Source organism: Stenella coeruleoalba (genome assembly GCF_951394435.1).
Source record: "Stenella coeruleoalba genome assembly, chromosome: 1".
NCBI lineage: Eukaryota > Metazoa > Chordata > Mammalia > Artiodactyla > Delphinidae > Stenella > Stenella coeruleoalba.
In genome coordinates, this window is record NC_137169.1 from 86,513,475 (window position 1) to 86,526,531 (window position 13,057).

A 13,057-nucleotide genomic window follows, 5' to 3' on the forward strand; every position below is an offset into this window, starting at 1 on the left:
AGTTTTAAAAATAATTAACTTGCAATTTAGAGAAATATCATCAGGTCACTCAAAAATATACTATTACCCAGCACTGAGCTATATTTTAGATTTGCTAATTGATGGGACTGTTTGTGGATAATGGCGGCAGTCCATTTACAAAAAGAAATGTAGTTCAATTTCCTTTATTATGTTACTATGGTCTGAATATTTGTATACCCCTCAAATTAATATGTTGAAATCCTAAACCCCCAAAGATGATGGTACTAGGAAATGGGGACTTTGGGGGGTATCTTATAAAAGAGGTTCCAGAGAGATCCCTAGCCTCTTCCACCATGTGAGGACACACTGAGAAGGTGCTGGTTATAAACTAGGAAGAGGACTCTCACCAAAGAATGCGACCATGTTGACGCCTTGATTTTGGACTTCTGACATCCAGAGCTGTGAGAAATAAATTTCTGTTGTTTATAAACTACCAGGTCTGTGGCATTTTGTATAGCAGCCCAACAGACTAAGATACATGTAAATCTCAACTTTAAAATCTGATGTTATAATGGAATTTCACTTGTTTTTATTTAAACAAGAAATTTCACCTTGAATCAGAAACTCTGGCCCATAAAATAAGTAGAATTTTTGAAATAAGTACCTGAAAACTATGCTCTCATTTCAATACTGGCCATCTTTTATTTATGAACTGTAATTCATCCTTTGTCTCTGACAACATAGGCAAAGCTAAAGTTATCCTATCAACAAGGATATCAAAATAAACATGATGATTCTGATTGATTCCAGACTCATTGCTCTAGTTATGAGGCAAAACTTGATGCCCAGAGAGCCTTTACTGAATTATGAAGGAAAATCTGCTAATCTACCCCTCACAACTGCCTTTGTAAAGTAGCCCCTGTCACATAGTGATATTCTTTCTTTGGATCCATTAATGGCTTCAGTTAGCTAAGGTGAAGTGATGAGAGTTGCTTATTTCCAATAGGTATTTATCTAATTGATGTAATTTTTTTAAATAAATGTATTTCTTTTATTATTTCTTTATAGTTTTGGCTGCATTGGGTCTTTGTTGCTGTGAGCGGGCTTTTGTGGTTACGGCGAGCGGGGGCTACTCTTCGCAACGGTGCGTGGACTTCTCATTATGGTGGCTTCTCTTGTTGGGAGCACGGGCTCTAGGCACGCAAGCTTCAGTAGTTGTGGCATGTGGGCTCAGTAGTTGTGGCTCACGGGCTCTAGAGCGCAGGCTCAGTAGTTGTGGCGCACGGGCTTAGTTACACCATGGCATGTGGGATCTTCCCGGGCCAGGGCTCAAACCCATGTCCCTTGCATTGGAATGCAGATTCTTAACCACTGCGCCACCAGGGAAGCCCCTAATTTAATTTTCAGAGTAAAATTTTCAGAGTTTATCCTAATATCCTAGTGCTGGACATCTCTTTATACAGCCCTACTCACAGTACTTGCTGTTTTTTTACCATGCATAAACTTTCACAAAATGTTGGGATATGTTCTTGGAAATATGTGATTTTGGCTGTGGCTGTTAGGCTCCCACAGGCTAGAGAGTGCAAAATGGTTTATCATCCTGTTTCAATAAAACATAATAGGTATAAATCAGAAGTACAAAGATTCCACATGGCATGGTGCATTTGATTTCAGAGCTATGTTTTTCTCGTTGGAAAAGTAATATTTAATCATTGTCAAAACTTTGGAATATAAAGAACTGTATAGAGAAATAAATGAAAATCACCCATGCATTTAACTCCTTAAAAAAAACACTCAACAACTTCGTATATTTCCTAATAGTCTTTTTCTGTACATATATTTTTCTAAAGCTGTGTTGATACTGTAATTGTTTTATGTCCTGCCTAAACATTTCCTCTTGTCACTAAAACTTTCTCATGACTATTTTTCTACAGCACTTATGTATTTATTGAGCATGCAGTGGGTGCTCAATGAATGTTCAAAAGATGTCTCCGCCCAGACCTCCTTTAATGGCTAATTATCTGCTGCATCTCTTCCTCTTTAATTGCAAATCCTCATTGCAGCCTTTACTATTGCTATCCACCTCCTTCCCCCCACCAACAGTTTATTTTGAAAAGATTTCAAACCTATTATTTAAAGCAATAATAGTACAGTCAACACCCTTGTACCCTTCACCTATGTTCACTTATTGTCACCTTCTGCCACATTTGCTCTTTCTTTATTTTTTTTGCATCAATATACACTTTTTATTGAGTCATTTGAAAGCAAGTTAGAGACTCCATGACATTTTGCCTTAAATACTTTAGTACATATCTGCTAAGAACAAGAGCATTCTCCTACATAACTACAAACCATTTTACACCTGAGAAATGTAATATGTATGAAAGAATGATATCAAACCTGGATATCCGATTTATATACACATTTTCCCCACTGTGCAAACTATGTCCTTGATAGCTATTTCTGTTATTTTTCTTTCTGTTGTTGCAATATTCAATCACATATCACTCAATGCATTTATTTTTTATTTATTTAATTTTTTTGGGTGTATGGCTTGCAGGATTTTAGCTCCCCGATGAGGGATCGACCCGTGACCCCTGCAGTGGAAGCGTGGAGTCCTAACCACTGGACTGCCAGGGAATTCCCTCAGTACATTTAGTTTCATGCCTTTTCCTGAACATTTTGGTTGCGGTGTAATATATCATGCAGTGTCACAATTTTACCATTTCCTCACTGTTGAATAATTGTACTGTCATAAGTAAAATTTTTAATTCATGAAATTAATATATGTTCATAATATAGAAATAAAAAATACAGATGAAAAACTAAAGAATAGCTTTGCTTAAATGTTGATATATATTCATTCTGCTATGCTATATGCATGGGTAGAGATTTATATAAAAATGTTTACAAGAACATGATCATAAAAATATATGTATTTTATATATGTATATTATACACATGTATGCATGCATATAAATTTTTGGGGGTAACAGTATGTAGGGAAGTATTTCTACATCAAGAAATAGTCCTCGATTATTTCATTCTAATGGCTGCTTAGTAGTTCTTTACTCATTTCATAATAATTTAATCAAGCTCCTATTTTTATACAATTAAGATTTCAGCATTTTTAGAAAGCAATAATTAGCATTATTTTAATTAAGTTATTTTAACATATTAGTCATTATCTCTTTAAGATATATTGCTAACTTTGAGACTGATGAATTAGTCATATTTTTAAGGCTTTTGTTCTGTATTGCCAGATTGCTTCAGAGATTGTTATCTATTTCTACTTCTATCACAAATTTGTAGAGTCTTTGGAAGACTATAATTTTTATTTTTCCAAAATGGTTGAACCATGCGTCCAGTACACTGTTCAATAAAATTTTCTCTGCCATATGATTTGAAATGCTTAATTTAGCACAGTAATTCTCAAACATTTTGGTTTCAGAACCCCTTTATGCTCTTAAGTATTATTGAGGACCTCATAGACCTGCTTATGGAATTTAAACAACAAAAACAGGTTATACCTCTCAATATTTACTATTTTGAAAATGAAAATTCAGAAATTTGTGTAATATTTATTTATTGAAAAATAATAATAGACCCCTTTTATATGTTAATATAAATAACATTTCATTAAAAATAATATTTCCAAAAGAAAAGCATTTTAGTGATCTGAGTGGCTTTGTCTTGTATTTTTGCAAATATCTTTAATGTCTAACTTCAGAGAAGACAGCAGGATTCTCTTATCTGGGTCTGTATTGAATCTGTTGCAATAGCACATGCTACACAGCCTCTGGAAAACTCTATTGTATGTTGTAAGAGAATGACAGTGAAAAGGGCAAATACTATTTTTAGTACATTTAAAAAATACCTTTGATCTTATGGACTTTGGAAGAGTCTCATGGACCTGAGGGGTCTCCAACACACACTTTAAGGACCACTTCTTTAGCTTACAATAAAAGTGGGTTAAAGCAGTGTCTAAGAATGTGGACTCTGGGAGCCAGACTGCCTAGATGCAAATTGAGCTTTCACAAATGAGTTGGGTGGCTTCAGGCAAGTTATTTATGCTCTACCAAGCTTTATCTGTAAAAAGGAGCTAATAACAGTGCCTACCCCACAGGGTAGTGGTGAGAAGGAAAGGAATTAATGTTGTCATAGGTTTAAAAACATACCTGGTACAGGGTTAATGCTGTATGTGTGTGCAAGCTGTATATTTGAGTATGATTCTGTATTTTCCTTTTTTTTCATGGATCTATCTATTTATGTAGCAGTCCCATGCTGTTTTAATAAATATAACATTAAGATATGTTTTTAATATCTGGTAGGGCACAGCCTTCTTCATTAATATTCATTTTCAGAATACCTTGGCTGTTTAGCCAAGCATGTTTACTCTTTCAGATCATTTTACCAAGTTCTCATAATATTGAGAATTGACCAGAATTACATAATAATTAAAATTAATTTGGCTGGGGTTCATATCACTATAATATTAAGCTTTTAAAATCCAAAATAGGGTATTTATTTCCATTTATTTATGTAGACATTTTGAAATCTCAGTAATTTGTAAATAACTCAAGCAGTAAAGTTGCTAGGTAATCATAGAAGAGTCTCTCTCATGAAAAGATTTCCATTTTTAAAACTGAGAAATGAAACTTCAACTTAGAAAAGATTTAATAAAGCCTTTAATAAGAATGGTTTTTATAAATGTTAAAATAAAAATGTTCAATGTCTTTGGTGGGGCTGGATGTTTAGCTGCGTGATCAGCAGTGTTTTAATTTGGGTAGATAACTCCTCTGTGAAATAATCCACATTTCTATGATCAAAATGTTCTTATTATAAGCAATAGGAATAGATTTTCTTTTACACTAATTTTTTAATGTCATCAGATAATCATAATTAACATTACATATCAATCCTGCATATTTATAGTCTTACCTGATTACAAGACCAGCAAAGAATGATATTGTTAATTGCATATGTGGTCAGCAGTAGTTGGAAAATTTTTCATCGATGTAGAAAACAGTCCAGAACCACCTGAATTAGAATAAAAACAAATCAGAATATGTAAGTGACAGTTCTACCATTAGATGTAGAAGTACTATTTTCAATGAATATTTATAAGTAAACAGTGCTTATTTTAAGTACACAATTTATTGAATACCTACTATGTTTCCGTTGAGTTCTGAATGGTTAAGTCATTTGCTGGAGATAAATCATACAGCTATGAAGTAACAGCCCAATTTTGAATCCAAATCTGTTTGACTTCAAAGGCTGTGCATATCATAATTATGTGCCTTCTTTCTCTAGGGGAATTGGAGGCTCTTTGACGCTGCCAAAATCTTCTGAGAATAAGGAGAGGCTGTTCACAAGTGGTTACTCCTGTGTGAGGCTTTAAAAACCCTTTCATTTTTCAGGGTTCCCCCAGTCCTGTAAAGGCCCCTTCATGCCTGCTTTAAAGTACTCCACTTATTGCCAGTAGAGTCACTGTGGCCAGAATGGCGGTCAAAGTTCCCTTCTTATTGCTTCTCTAAACACATTTTCCATCAGTCCTTATGGCTGCTCCCTATCCACACCCCTTCCCTTTTCCTTTTTTCTTCCCACTACTTACTCTTTTTTTTCGGTACGCGGGCCTCTCACTGTTGTGGCCTCTCCCGTTGCGGAGCACAGGCTCCGCACGTGCAAGCTCAGCGGCCATGGCTCACGGGCCCAGCCGCTCTGCAGCATGTGGGATCCTCCCGGACCGGGACACGAACCCGTGTCCCCTGCATCGGCAGGCGGACCCTCAACCACTGCGCCACCAGGGAAGCCCCCCACTACTTATTCTTTACTTCACGTATTTATTCACTCATACACAAGTATCCGTGGAGTGTCTACCATGTGCCTTAGTGCACAGTTAGAAATGCTGTTACCTTTCCACCTTCCCCTCTTCTACCCTTTCTCGGTCTCCTCTTACCAAAGTCACATTGTTTATGCTAAGGCTATGTGGTTTATGGGTGATCTGAATTAATCATCTGCAGGAAGCAAAGGTAAAAATTTTGCCTGACACAATGCCATGAGGACTTAAAATATAGGCTTGCTTCTAATTACTCTGTTTAGTGACCTTGGTAAAAACTTTTTTTACTCTGACTTCAGACCACTATTTTGAATTCCTGTGAATATATTTAACTGTTTGCTAAGGTTGGGTATTGATTAACTTCATCAATATTGGATCACCTCCCAGTCCTGCAGTCTCCACAGGCGCAGGCTCACTTGTATTGTGTTAAATTGCATGCTACCTCAGGGAAACTCCTCTTGTGACATAAATACTAACATTACACAGTTATCCAGAGTGTATCCTTTCACTCTTCTCTATCAGGAAAATTTGAATCATTTGTTCCACTATTAAATGGTACTCATTAAACAGTAACCTCCTTGTGGAAAAAAATAAAAATGTTCTTCACAGAACTTTTCCAGGAAAAAAAAAGGTAACCTTTCACAATTCAAAGCAATGCGGATTAAAAATCTAACCCTTTACATGGATTATAAAAATCCACTCTTTGACAATACCTGCTTCCAATTCACCTATTAATTTATGGATGCCATAAGGCATTAACTAGAAATTATGATATCACATTTACTGCCAAGTTAAAAAATGTCAAAACCATGGTCCTATAGCAGTAGCAATAAAATATTGCATTGAGAAAAATCAATTTTCTACTGAAGGATTGGGTGAATAGGTCAATGTTCCCAGACTGAAAATATACATTTGACTTATGAACACAGTGCATTTATATACACTCAAAACAAAAATGCTAGCATGAGAGGATAAAAGGATTTATTCCTAAGAGTCTGAATTAATCATACATCTAACTTTACTACTTCATTAAACTTGAATAAAGCTCATGGGTTTAATTTTTTAAGGAATATAAATTATTATCATTTTTTTCTGATCACCATGGTAAGGTGATAGTAGACTTGGTAAGAAAATAGTAGAGTTGATTTTTCATGTGTTAACAAAATCTTTTCAAAGGTGCAAAAATGAAGACAGCAAATGACAATATCAAACCAAGTGTTTGTTATGTTATAATATTTAATAGGAAGTTATCTTGGCACTCTGACAAATCCTAACATATTTTGCTGAACATCTAACTATTAAAGTGTAGACCTCTTTGAAGTATGCAACACCAGCTTTTTATCTGTGTTCCTACAAATAGAAATAATATCAAGGCCATAACGACCATATAAACTGAGAAAATTGTCCTCTGGTAGGAGAATTTAGAGACTACTGCACAAATACTGATGATAATAGAGCAATACACCATAAGTATGAGGAAAGCCATCCTACATGAAGCAAGGACTACTTGCTTCAGATGAGATCTCTCATCTGCCCTTTTTCATCCAGGTTAACTCTTCTACTTACTCTCACCACTGGGTTCTAGCCTGTCCAAAGCCTGGGACTGACTGATTTACTGACTAATATTTATTTAAATGTTTTGCTAGTAAGCAGTTTATATGAACTTCCTGTTTGGTGCAGAAAATGGCCTCATCTGCATTTTTTTCTCAACTTTATCTCAAAGCCCCTCATTCTTCTTATGGATATCCCTGCCTGCCAGCTTTGACCTCTGGTCAGTGTTGGTTCTTTCAGTCTTTGTCTTGTCTGCCTCAATTCCTGAACAATGCAAAATTCTAATTCTCAATGTCCATCCACTTGCCACTGATAAAAACTCTTGTTTTGTCCTTTACTACCATTTCAGGTGCTTCTAGATTTCCTCTAACTTTGGTCTCTGGGTCCTCTGAGATGTCTAGTAATATTCCCATCACTATTCTCAGTCTTGGTAGCTCACCTGTTTCTGGCCAAAGCTCACTGGTTCAGCAGGATGATTGGATCAGAGTTTGTTTTTATATTGTACTATCTTTCCCCTGACTACTTGTATTTAAAACTAAAAATTGCACTGGGAACTTAAAATGAATGAAGGAATGAACAGCATACATATAGGTAGAAGTTCCAGAAAGTGGTTGTTGGTTGATGATTTGTTTATAGCAAAAGCCTCCCCCTGACAACTCTCCCCTCCTAAGATTTAGCAATCTGACTTTGTTCTTGTTTTTGAGTAAAGTGCTAAGATCAAAATAAAATTCACTGTCCCCAGGACCAAAGCACTCAATAGTAAGTGTTCGATAAATATTTATTATTATTATTGATTGCCACTTTTGACATTTCTGGAATCAAATGGTCTCATTAAGAGCAAATTCAAGCATATTTAAAACATTAAGAAATACTTAGAAAAAAGAAGTCATCTGATGTTCTAAGTGACTTTGCTGTTTTTCTCATGGAGAAAGAAGAAAGAAATAACAGAATAGCCTTAAATCAATTTTAGGATTTTCATGAACTTTCAATGTAGCAACTCTTTAAAATGGTACCATTATGCTGTACCCTTGGATAAAGCACATGTTTCTAATGCTACCTCTTCATCTGTAAAATATGAGAGATGGACAGCAGAATTAAAAATGACCATTTCCGATCCCAAATCCCATAGATGTATGATTTTAAACACAAAGATATATTGGATATATTGAAAATGTGTTGCAGTGGCAATCATGCCTTATCACATATACTATTCAAAGATTCATTGTTTTTTATGCAACAGTAAGTTATTTTTCAAGAATTAATCAAACTGACATTTATAATTTAAAGAATCCTTAATATTGAATGAAAACAGTTTTTTAAAATAAATTTATTTACTTTTGGCTGCGTTGGGTCTTCATTGCTGCGCGTGGGCTTTCTCTAGTTGCGGTGAGCGGGGCTACTCTTCGTTGCGGTGCGCGGGCTTCTCATTGCGGTGTCTTCTCTTGCTGCGGAGCACGGTCTCTAGAGTGCAGGCTTCAGTAGTTGTGGCTCTCAGGCATAGTTGCTCCGCAGCATGTGGGATTTTCCCGGACCAGGGCTCAAACCCATATCCCCTGCATTGGCAGGCAGATTCTTACACTGCGCCACTAGGGAAGGGTCATGAATACAGTTTTAAAATTGACAGAAATCCAATTGATAAAGTGCCTTTGATGAGGTTTAAAAATTTAGGATGAATTTTGATATTGATAAGGAAGTTAAAATCAAGCATAAGTTACCTATGCTAGGAGAAAATAGTATATTGCCTGAGTTTTGTACAGGCCAAAGGTCATAAATAAATACTTGAACTTTTAAATGCACTCAGGCTGAAAGTTGAAAACCTAATTGATTTGTAAAGTTAAAAACTATTTTTATAAATTTGTAACTTGAATTGCCACTTATCTTTATAAGAATCACTTGAATTTTTTCTTTTAGTTTAGGTACTTGCCTTAATTATATTACTCTTCAAACGTGAAATAATGTTCTAAAAATGAATGTCCCTTGTTATTTTGGCAATTCTTGAATGACAGGAGAAAATTATCCCAGAAATTACCTTAATATATAGGTTCTTTCTGATTAAAGCCTTCCCTTAAAATTTAAACATAATTCAATAGTGCTTTACATCAAAGAGCACAGAACAAGGAGTTCCACTGCAATAACCAGCTCTTCCACTAACTTAATGTGTCTTTTGAATATCAATTCACTTCTGTGGACCTAAATTTTATCCTATTACAATAAAGGTGTTGCCTTAGATAAATATATCTGAAGCTGTGATTCTAGTGATTTCAATTAGTGTAAGATAATAAAAGTATCTATTTCAATTTTTATTTTTAAAAACATCAATACTATAACCATTCAAACTTTTCCTTTTAAAATGGAACTGTATTAGAGCCTGTGTGCTTGCACAATGGCAGAATGTCTCCACATCAATGTTTTGCCAGTAAAAATACTTCTTGATTTCAATACCCAAACTTCCCAGAATGTAAATATCCTTCACTACATTTTTCATCTAATGTTTATATGGAAATTTTATATCAATATCCCCAGAGCTCAATACAACATTAAAAAAAAAGTTTAATGGAAAAAGTCTAGAAATGTAATCTAATTATAATTAGTAGTAAATATCTACTTTCTTGAGGGGGGGAGTAGCTAATAAGCTATTTGGAATTCTTCTATGCAAAAGAGTTGTCTCTTCTCCCCATGTAAGAAAAATTTTAAGTCTTTGTATGTCTGAAAATACCTTTATTCTGCTCTCACGCAATTGATTGTTTTACCTGCTACAGATCCTAAGTTGAAATAACTGTCTCTCAGTTTTGAAAACATCACTTTCAGTAAGAAATCCAATGCCCTTTGTATTTCTATTCCTTGTGTATGTTCACTCTGGAAGCTATTGGGATCTTTTTAACGTTGGTGAGCTGAACTTTTATGATGCTGCACCTTTTTTGGAGGGTGAGGGTAACATTCAATGATATCTTTCAATCTGATGACATTTGATCTTCAACTCTTGATAATTCCCTCCATTATTTTGATAGTTCCCACTGCCACTCCCCATTTTCTCTTCTCTACATTTCAGGAACCCTTCTTGGTCAAGGGTTTAACAGGCTATTTTTTTCCTTCCTTGTTTCATTTCTTCGTCATTTTCTTTTACTTTCTGAGAAATTCATTTAGCTTTATCTTCCACCCTCCTTTTAAAATTTTGGTTTGACTATCACTCTCATGTTTTCAGATTATTTTTTCATGGCATCATGTTCTTTGATGGAAGCAATAATTTCTCTTATCTATCCAATATCATGGTGTACTGTAATGTTTCTTTAAAATTTTTAGCTTTTCCTGTCTCATCTCTATTTTCTCATAATTGCTTTTATTTGTATGTGTTTGTTTGTTTCTTAGGCTCCCTCATTCATTTGAAGGTTTGGAGGTTTTCCTCAAATGTCTCCTCATTCATATATTCAAGTGTAGTTCTTAAAAGCAGCAAATTTTAGTTGCAATCCCACTATCATAATTTGACAGACTTGGGTGATCCTTTCTCTTAGACCTTTTAGTTTCTCCAAAGAAGAGGGTTTTTTTTACTCAGTTCCGGTATACTGTCCCATCCCTCTGGTATGCTTAGATCCAAGCATCTTCTGTTTAAATTATGTTAAGGATATACCTCCAGACCACATCTGTGAGATTTGGAATTTGACTGGCTGCTGGAGGAGAAGAGGGCACCAGATTCTTAAACATCTCTCTATTTTTAGTGAGGTACCCCACTCACATATCTGTTGCAGCAGGTAACTCCAAGCCTCCATCATCTCAGGGGATCTTTGGGCAAGTCATCTTTTTTTTAAAAATTTTTATTTATTTTTGGCTGTGTTGTGTCTTCGTTGCTGCGTGCGGGCTTTCTCTAGTTGCAGAGAGTGGGGACTACTCTTCGTTGCGGTTCATGGGCTTCTCATTGCAGTAGCTTCTTGTTGTGGAGCAGGGCTCTAGGCACGCGGGCTTCAGTAGTTGCAGCATGTGGGCTCAGGAGTTGCAGCATGCGGGCTCAGTAATTGTAGCTCACGGGCTTAGTTGCTCCATGGCATGTGGGATCTTCCCGGACCAGGGCTCGAACCTGTGTCCCCTGCATTGGCAGGCAGATTCTTAACCACTGCGCCACCAGGGAAGTCCACATTCACATATTTCTTAAAGTGCATTCTGAATGTGAGATATTTTTAAATTATTGATTTACCAACGACTTGCTAAACAGTAATTATATGCCATGAACTCTTCTAGGTAATAGGGATATAACAGTGAAGAAAGCAGATAAGGTTTTCCACGAAGCTCACATTCTTGGAGTGGGAGGTGGAGATGACAGTAAATGAGCAAACATAAATAGACAGGGTCATTGTGATACGAACACATGAAGGAAATAAAGATATGATAGACAATATCTGGCTCATGGAGTGGGAAGCATTACTTTTCAGGTAGGTACATTTATCCAGTTGTTCAGGTTTTTTGGAAGGGTGTTGGACCCATTGCTGTTTCATACTTTCTTTCAAATTACTGAAATAACATAGAGAAGGCACAGTGGTTGGAGAGCTCAAGCACACTGGGGACAGTTAGGGTGGTCAGCCCTTGACGGAGCCTAAACACAGGGAGTAGACACCTTTTGGGATGTCTGCTCAGCTCACATAATCTCCCTTACTGCCATTTCTCCCATTCCCAGGATCTGGTACCCATAGTCATCTCTGTAAATCAAGACCTTACTGCTCTGGGCATATTTGATTAGACCAGGTCAGGACCAAGACCAGGTTATTGAGTTATTCCCTCAGTGTGGTTGGAAATGGAATAGGAGCTATGGGCAGCCGACTTTGACCTACCTTGTGGAAACCAATTTAATAAGACAGAAAAATGAAGCAAATGTGCTGAGAAAAGCATCAATACGGGAGAGAGTTCTCAGTTGGTTACTAGGTCCCAATTGCCTTCGGGGGCTCAAATTCAGGCCTTCTCAGGCACCGCTGCTACATTCCAACTCAAATCCTCATCAGAAAAGAACATCCTAAACAATTAAGTCTAGTTTCCACAGATTTCTATTATCAAAAGAGACTATGTTGGAAAAAATCTATCAATGACAATGCATACTTCATCTGAATATTGAATATTGATAAAACGACTAATTTTAATATGGGCATACAACAAGTCATAAATCAGTGACACTTAACTCAGTACCACTGAAGCCTAAAGAAATATTTATACTACTTACAAAATGGCTCTACTGCGTGTGATTAATTTAAACTTGCATTATTTGATTTTATTTGTAGCCCTATAAAAAAGTGCAGTGCATTTTTAGGTTTGACCTGACGCCTGGTGTAATGAACTCCTGGTGAATTCCTAAACTGATCTGTAGTTAGTCCGTCTTTAAAGGGAATGTGTACACAGGGACAATTGTGACCCAATATAATAACATTAAAATCTTAAATTTTTGTTTATCTTCTGTAAAGTGTTTTTTTAAAATTTTGGACAAGTTTACATAATGTAAAATTTACCATTGCACCATTTTTAAGTGTCTAGTTTGGTGCATTAAGTACATTCACATTGTTCTGCTAAAACACACTTACACATGCCACATGCATACAGACTAGAATCATTATTACTAGTTTCACTCATTGTTTAAAAAACTAACAATGTAAGTAACAACATTATTAATCTGCAAGAGATAAGCAAAATTTTAATTCATTCATTCATCAAACATTTGCTTATTTTGTATCT

At 35.8% G+C, this 13,057-nt stretch overlaps 1 long non-coding RNA gene across 1 annotated transcript in view; it reads right to left on the reverse strand.

The window, feature by feature from the left end:
- Positions 1-13,057, reverse strand: part of LOC307191039 — a 92,409-nt gene that overhangs the window by 11,558 nt on the left and 67,794 nt on the right. Inside the window, exon 2 of the long non-coding RNA XR_013829585.1 lies at positions 4,903-5,001. This is a non-coding gene — a long non-coding RNA (uncharacterized lncRNA). The remainder of the gene's footprint in view (positions 1-4,902; positions 5,002-13,057) is intronic.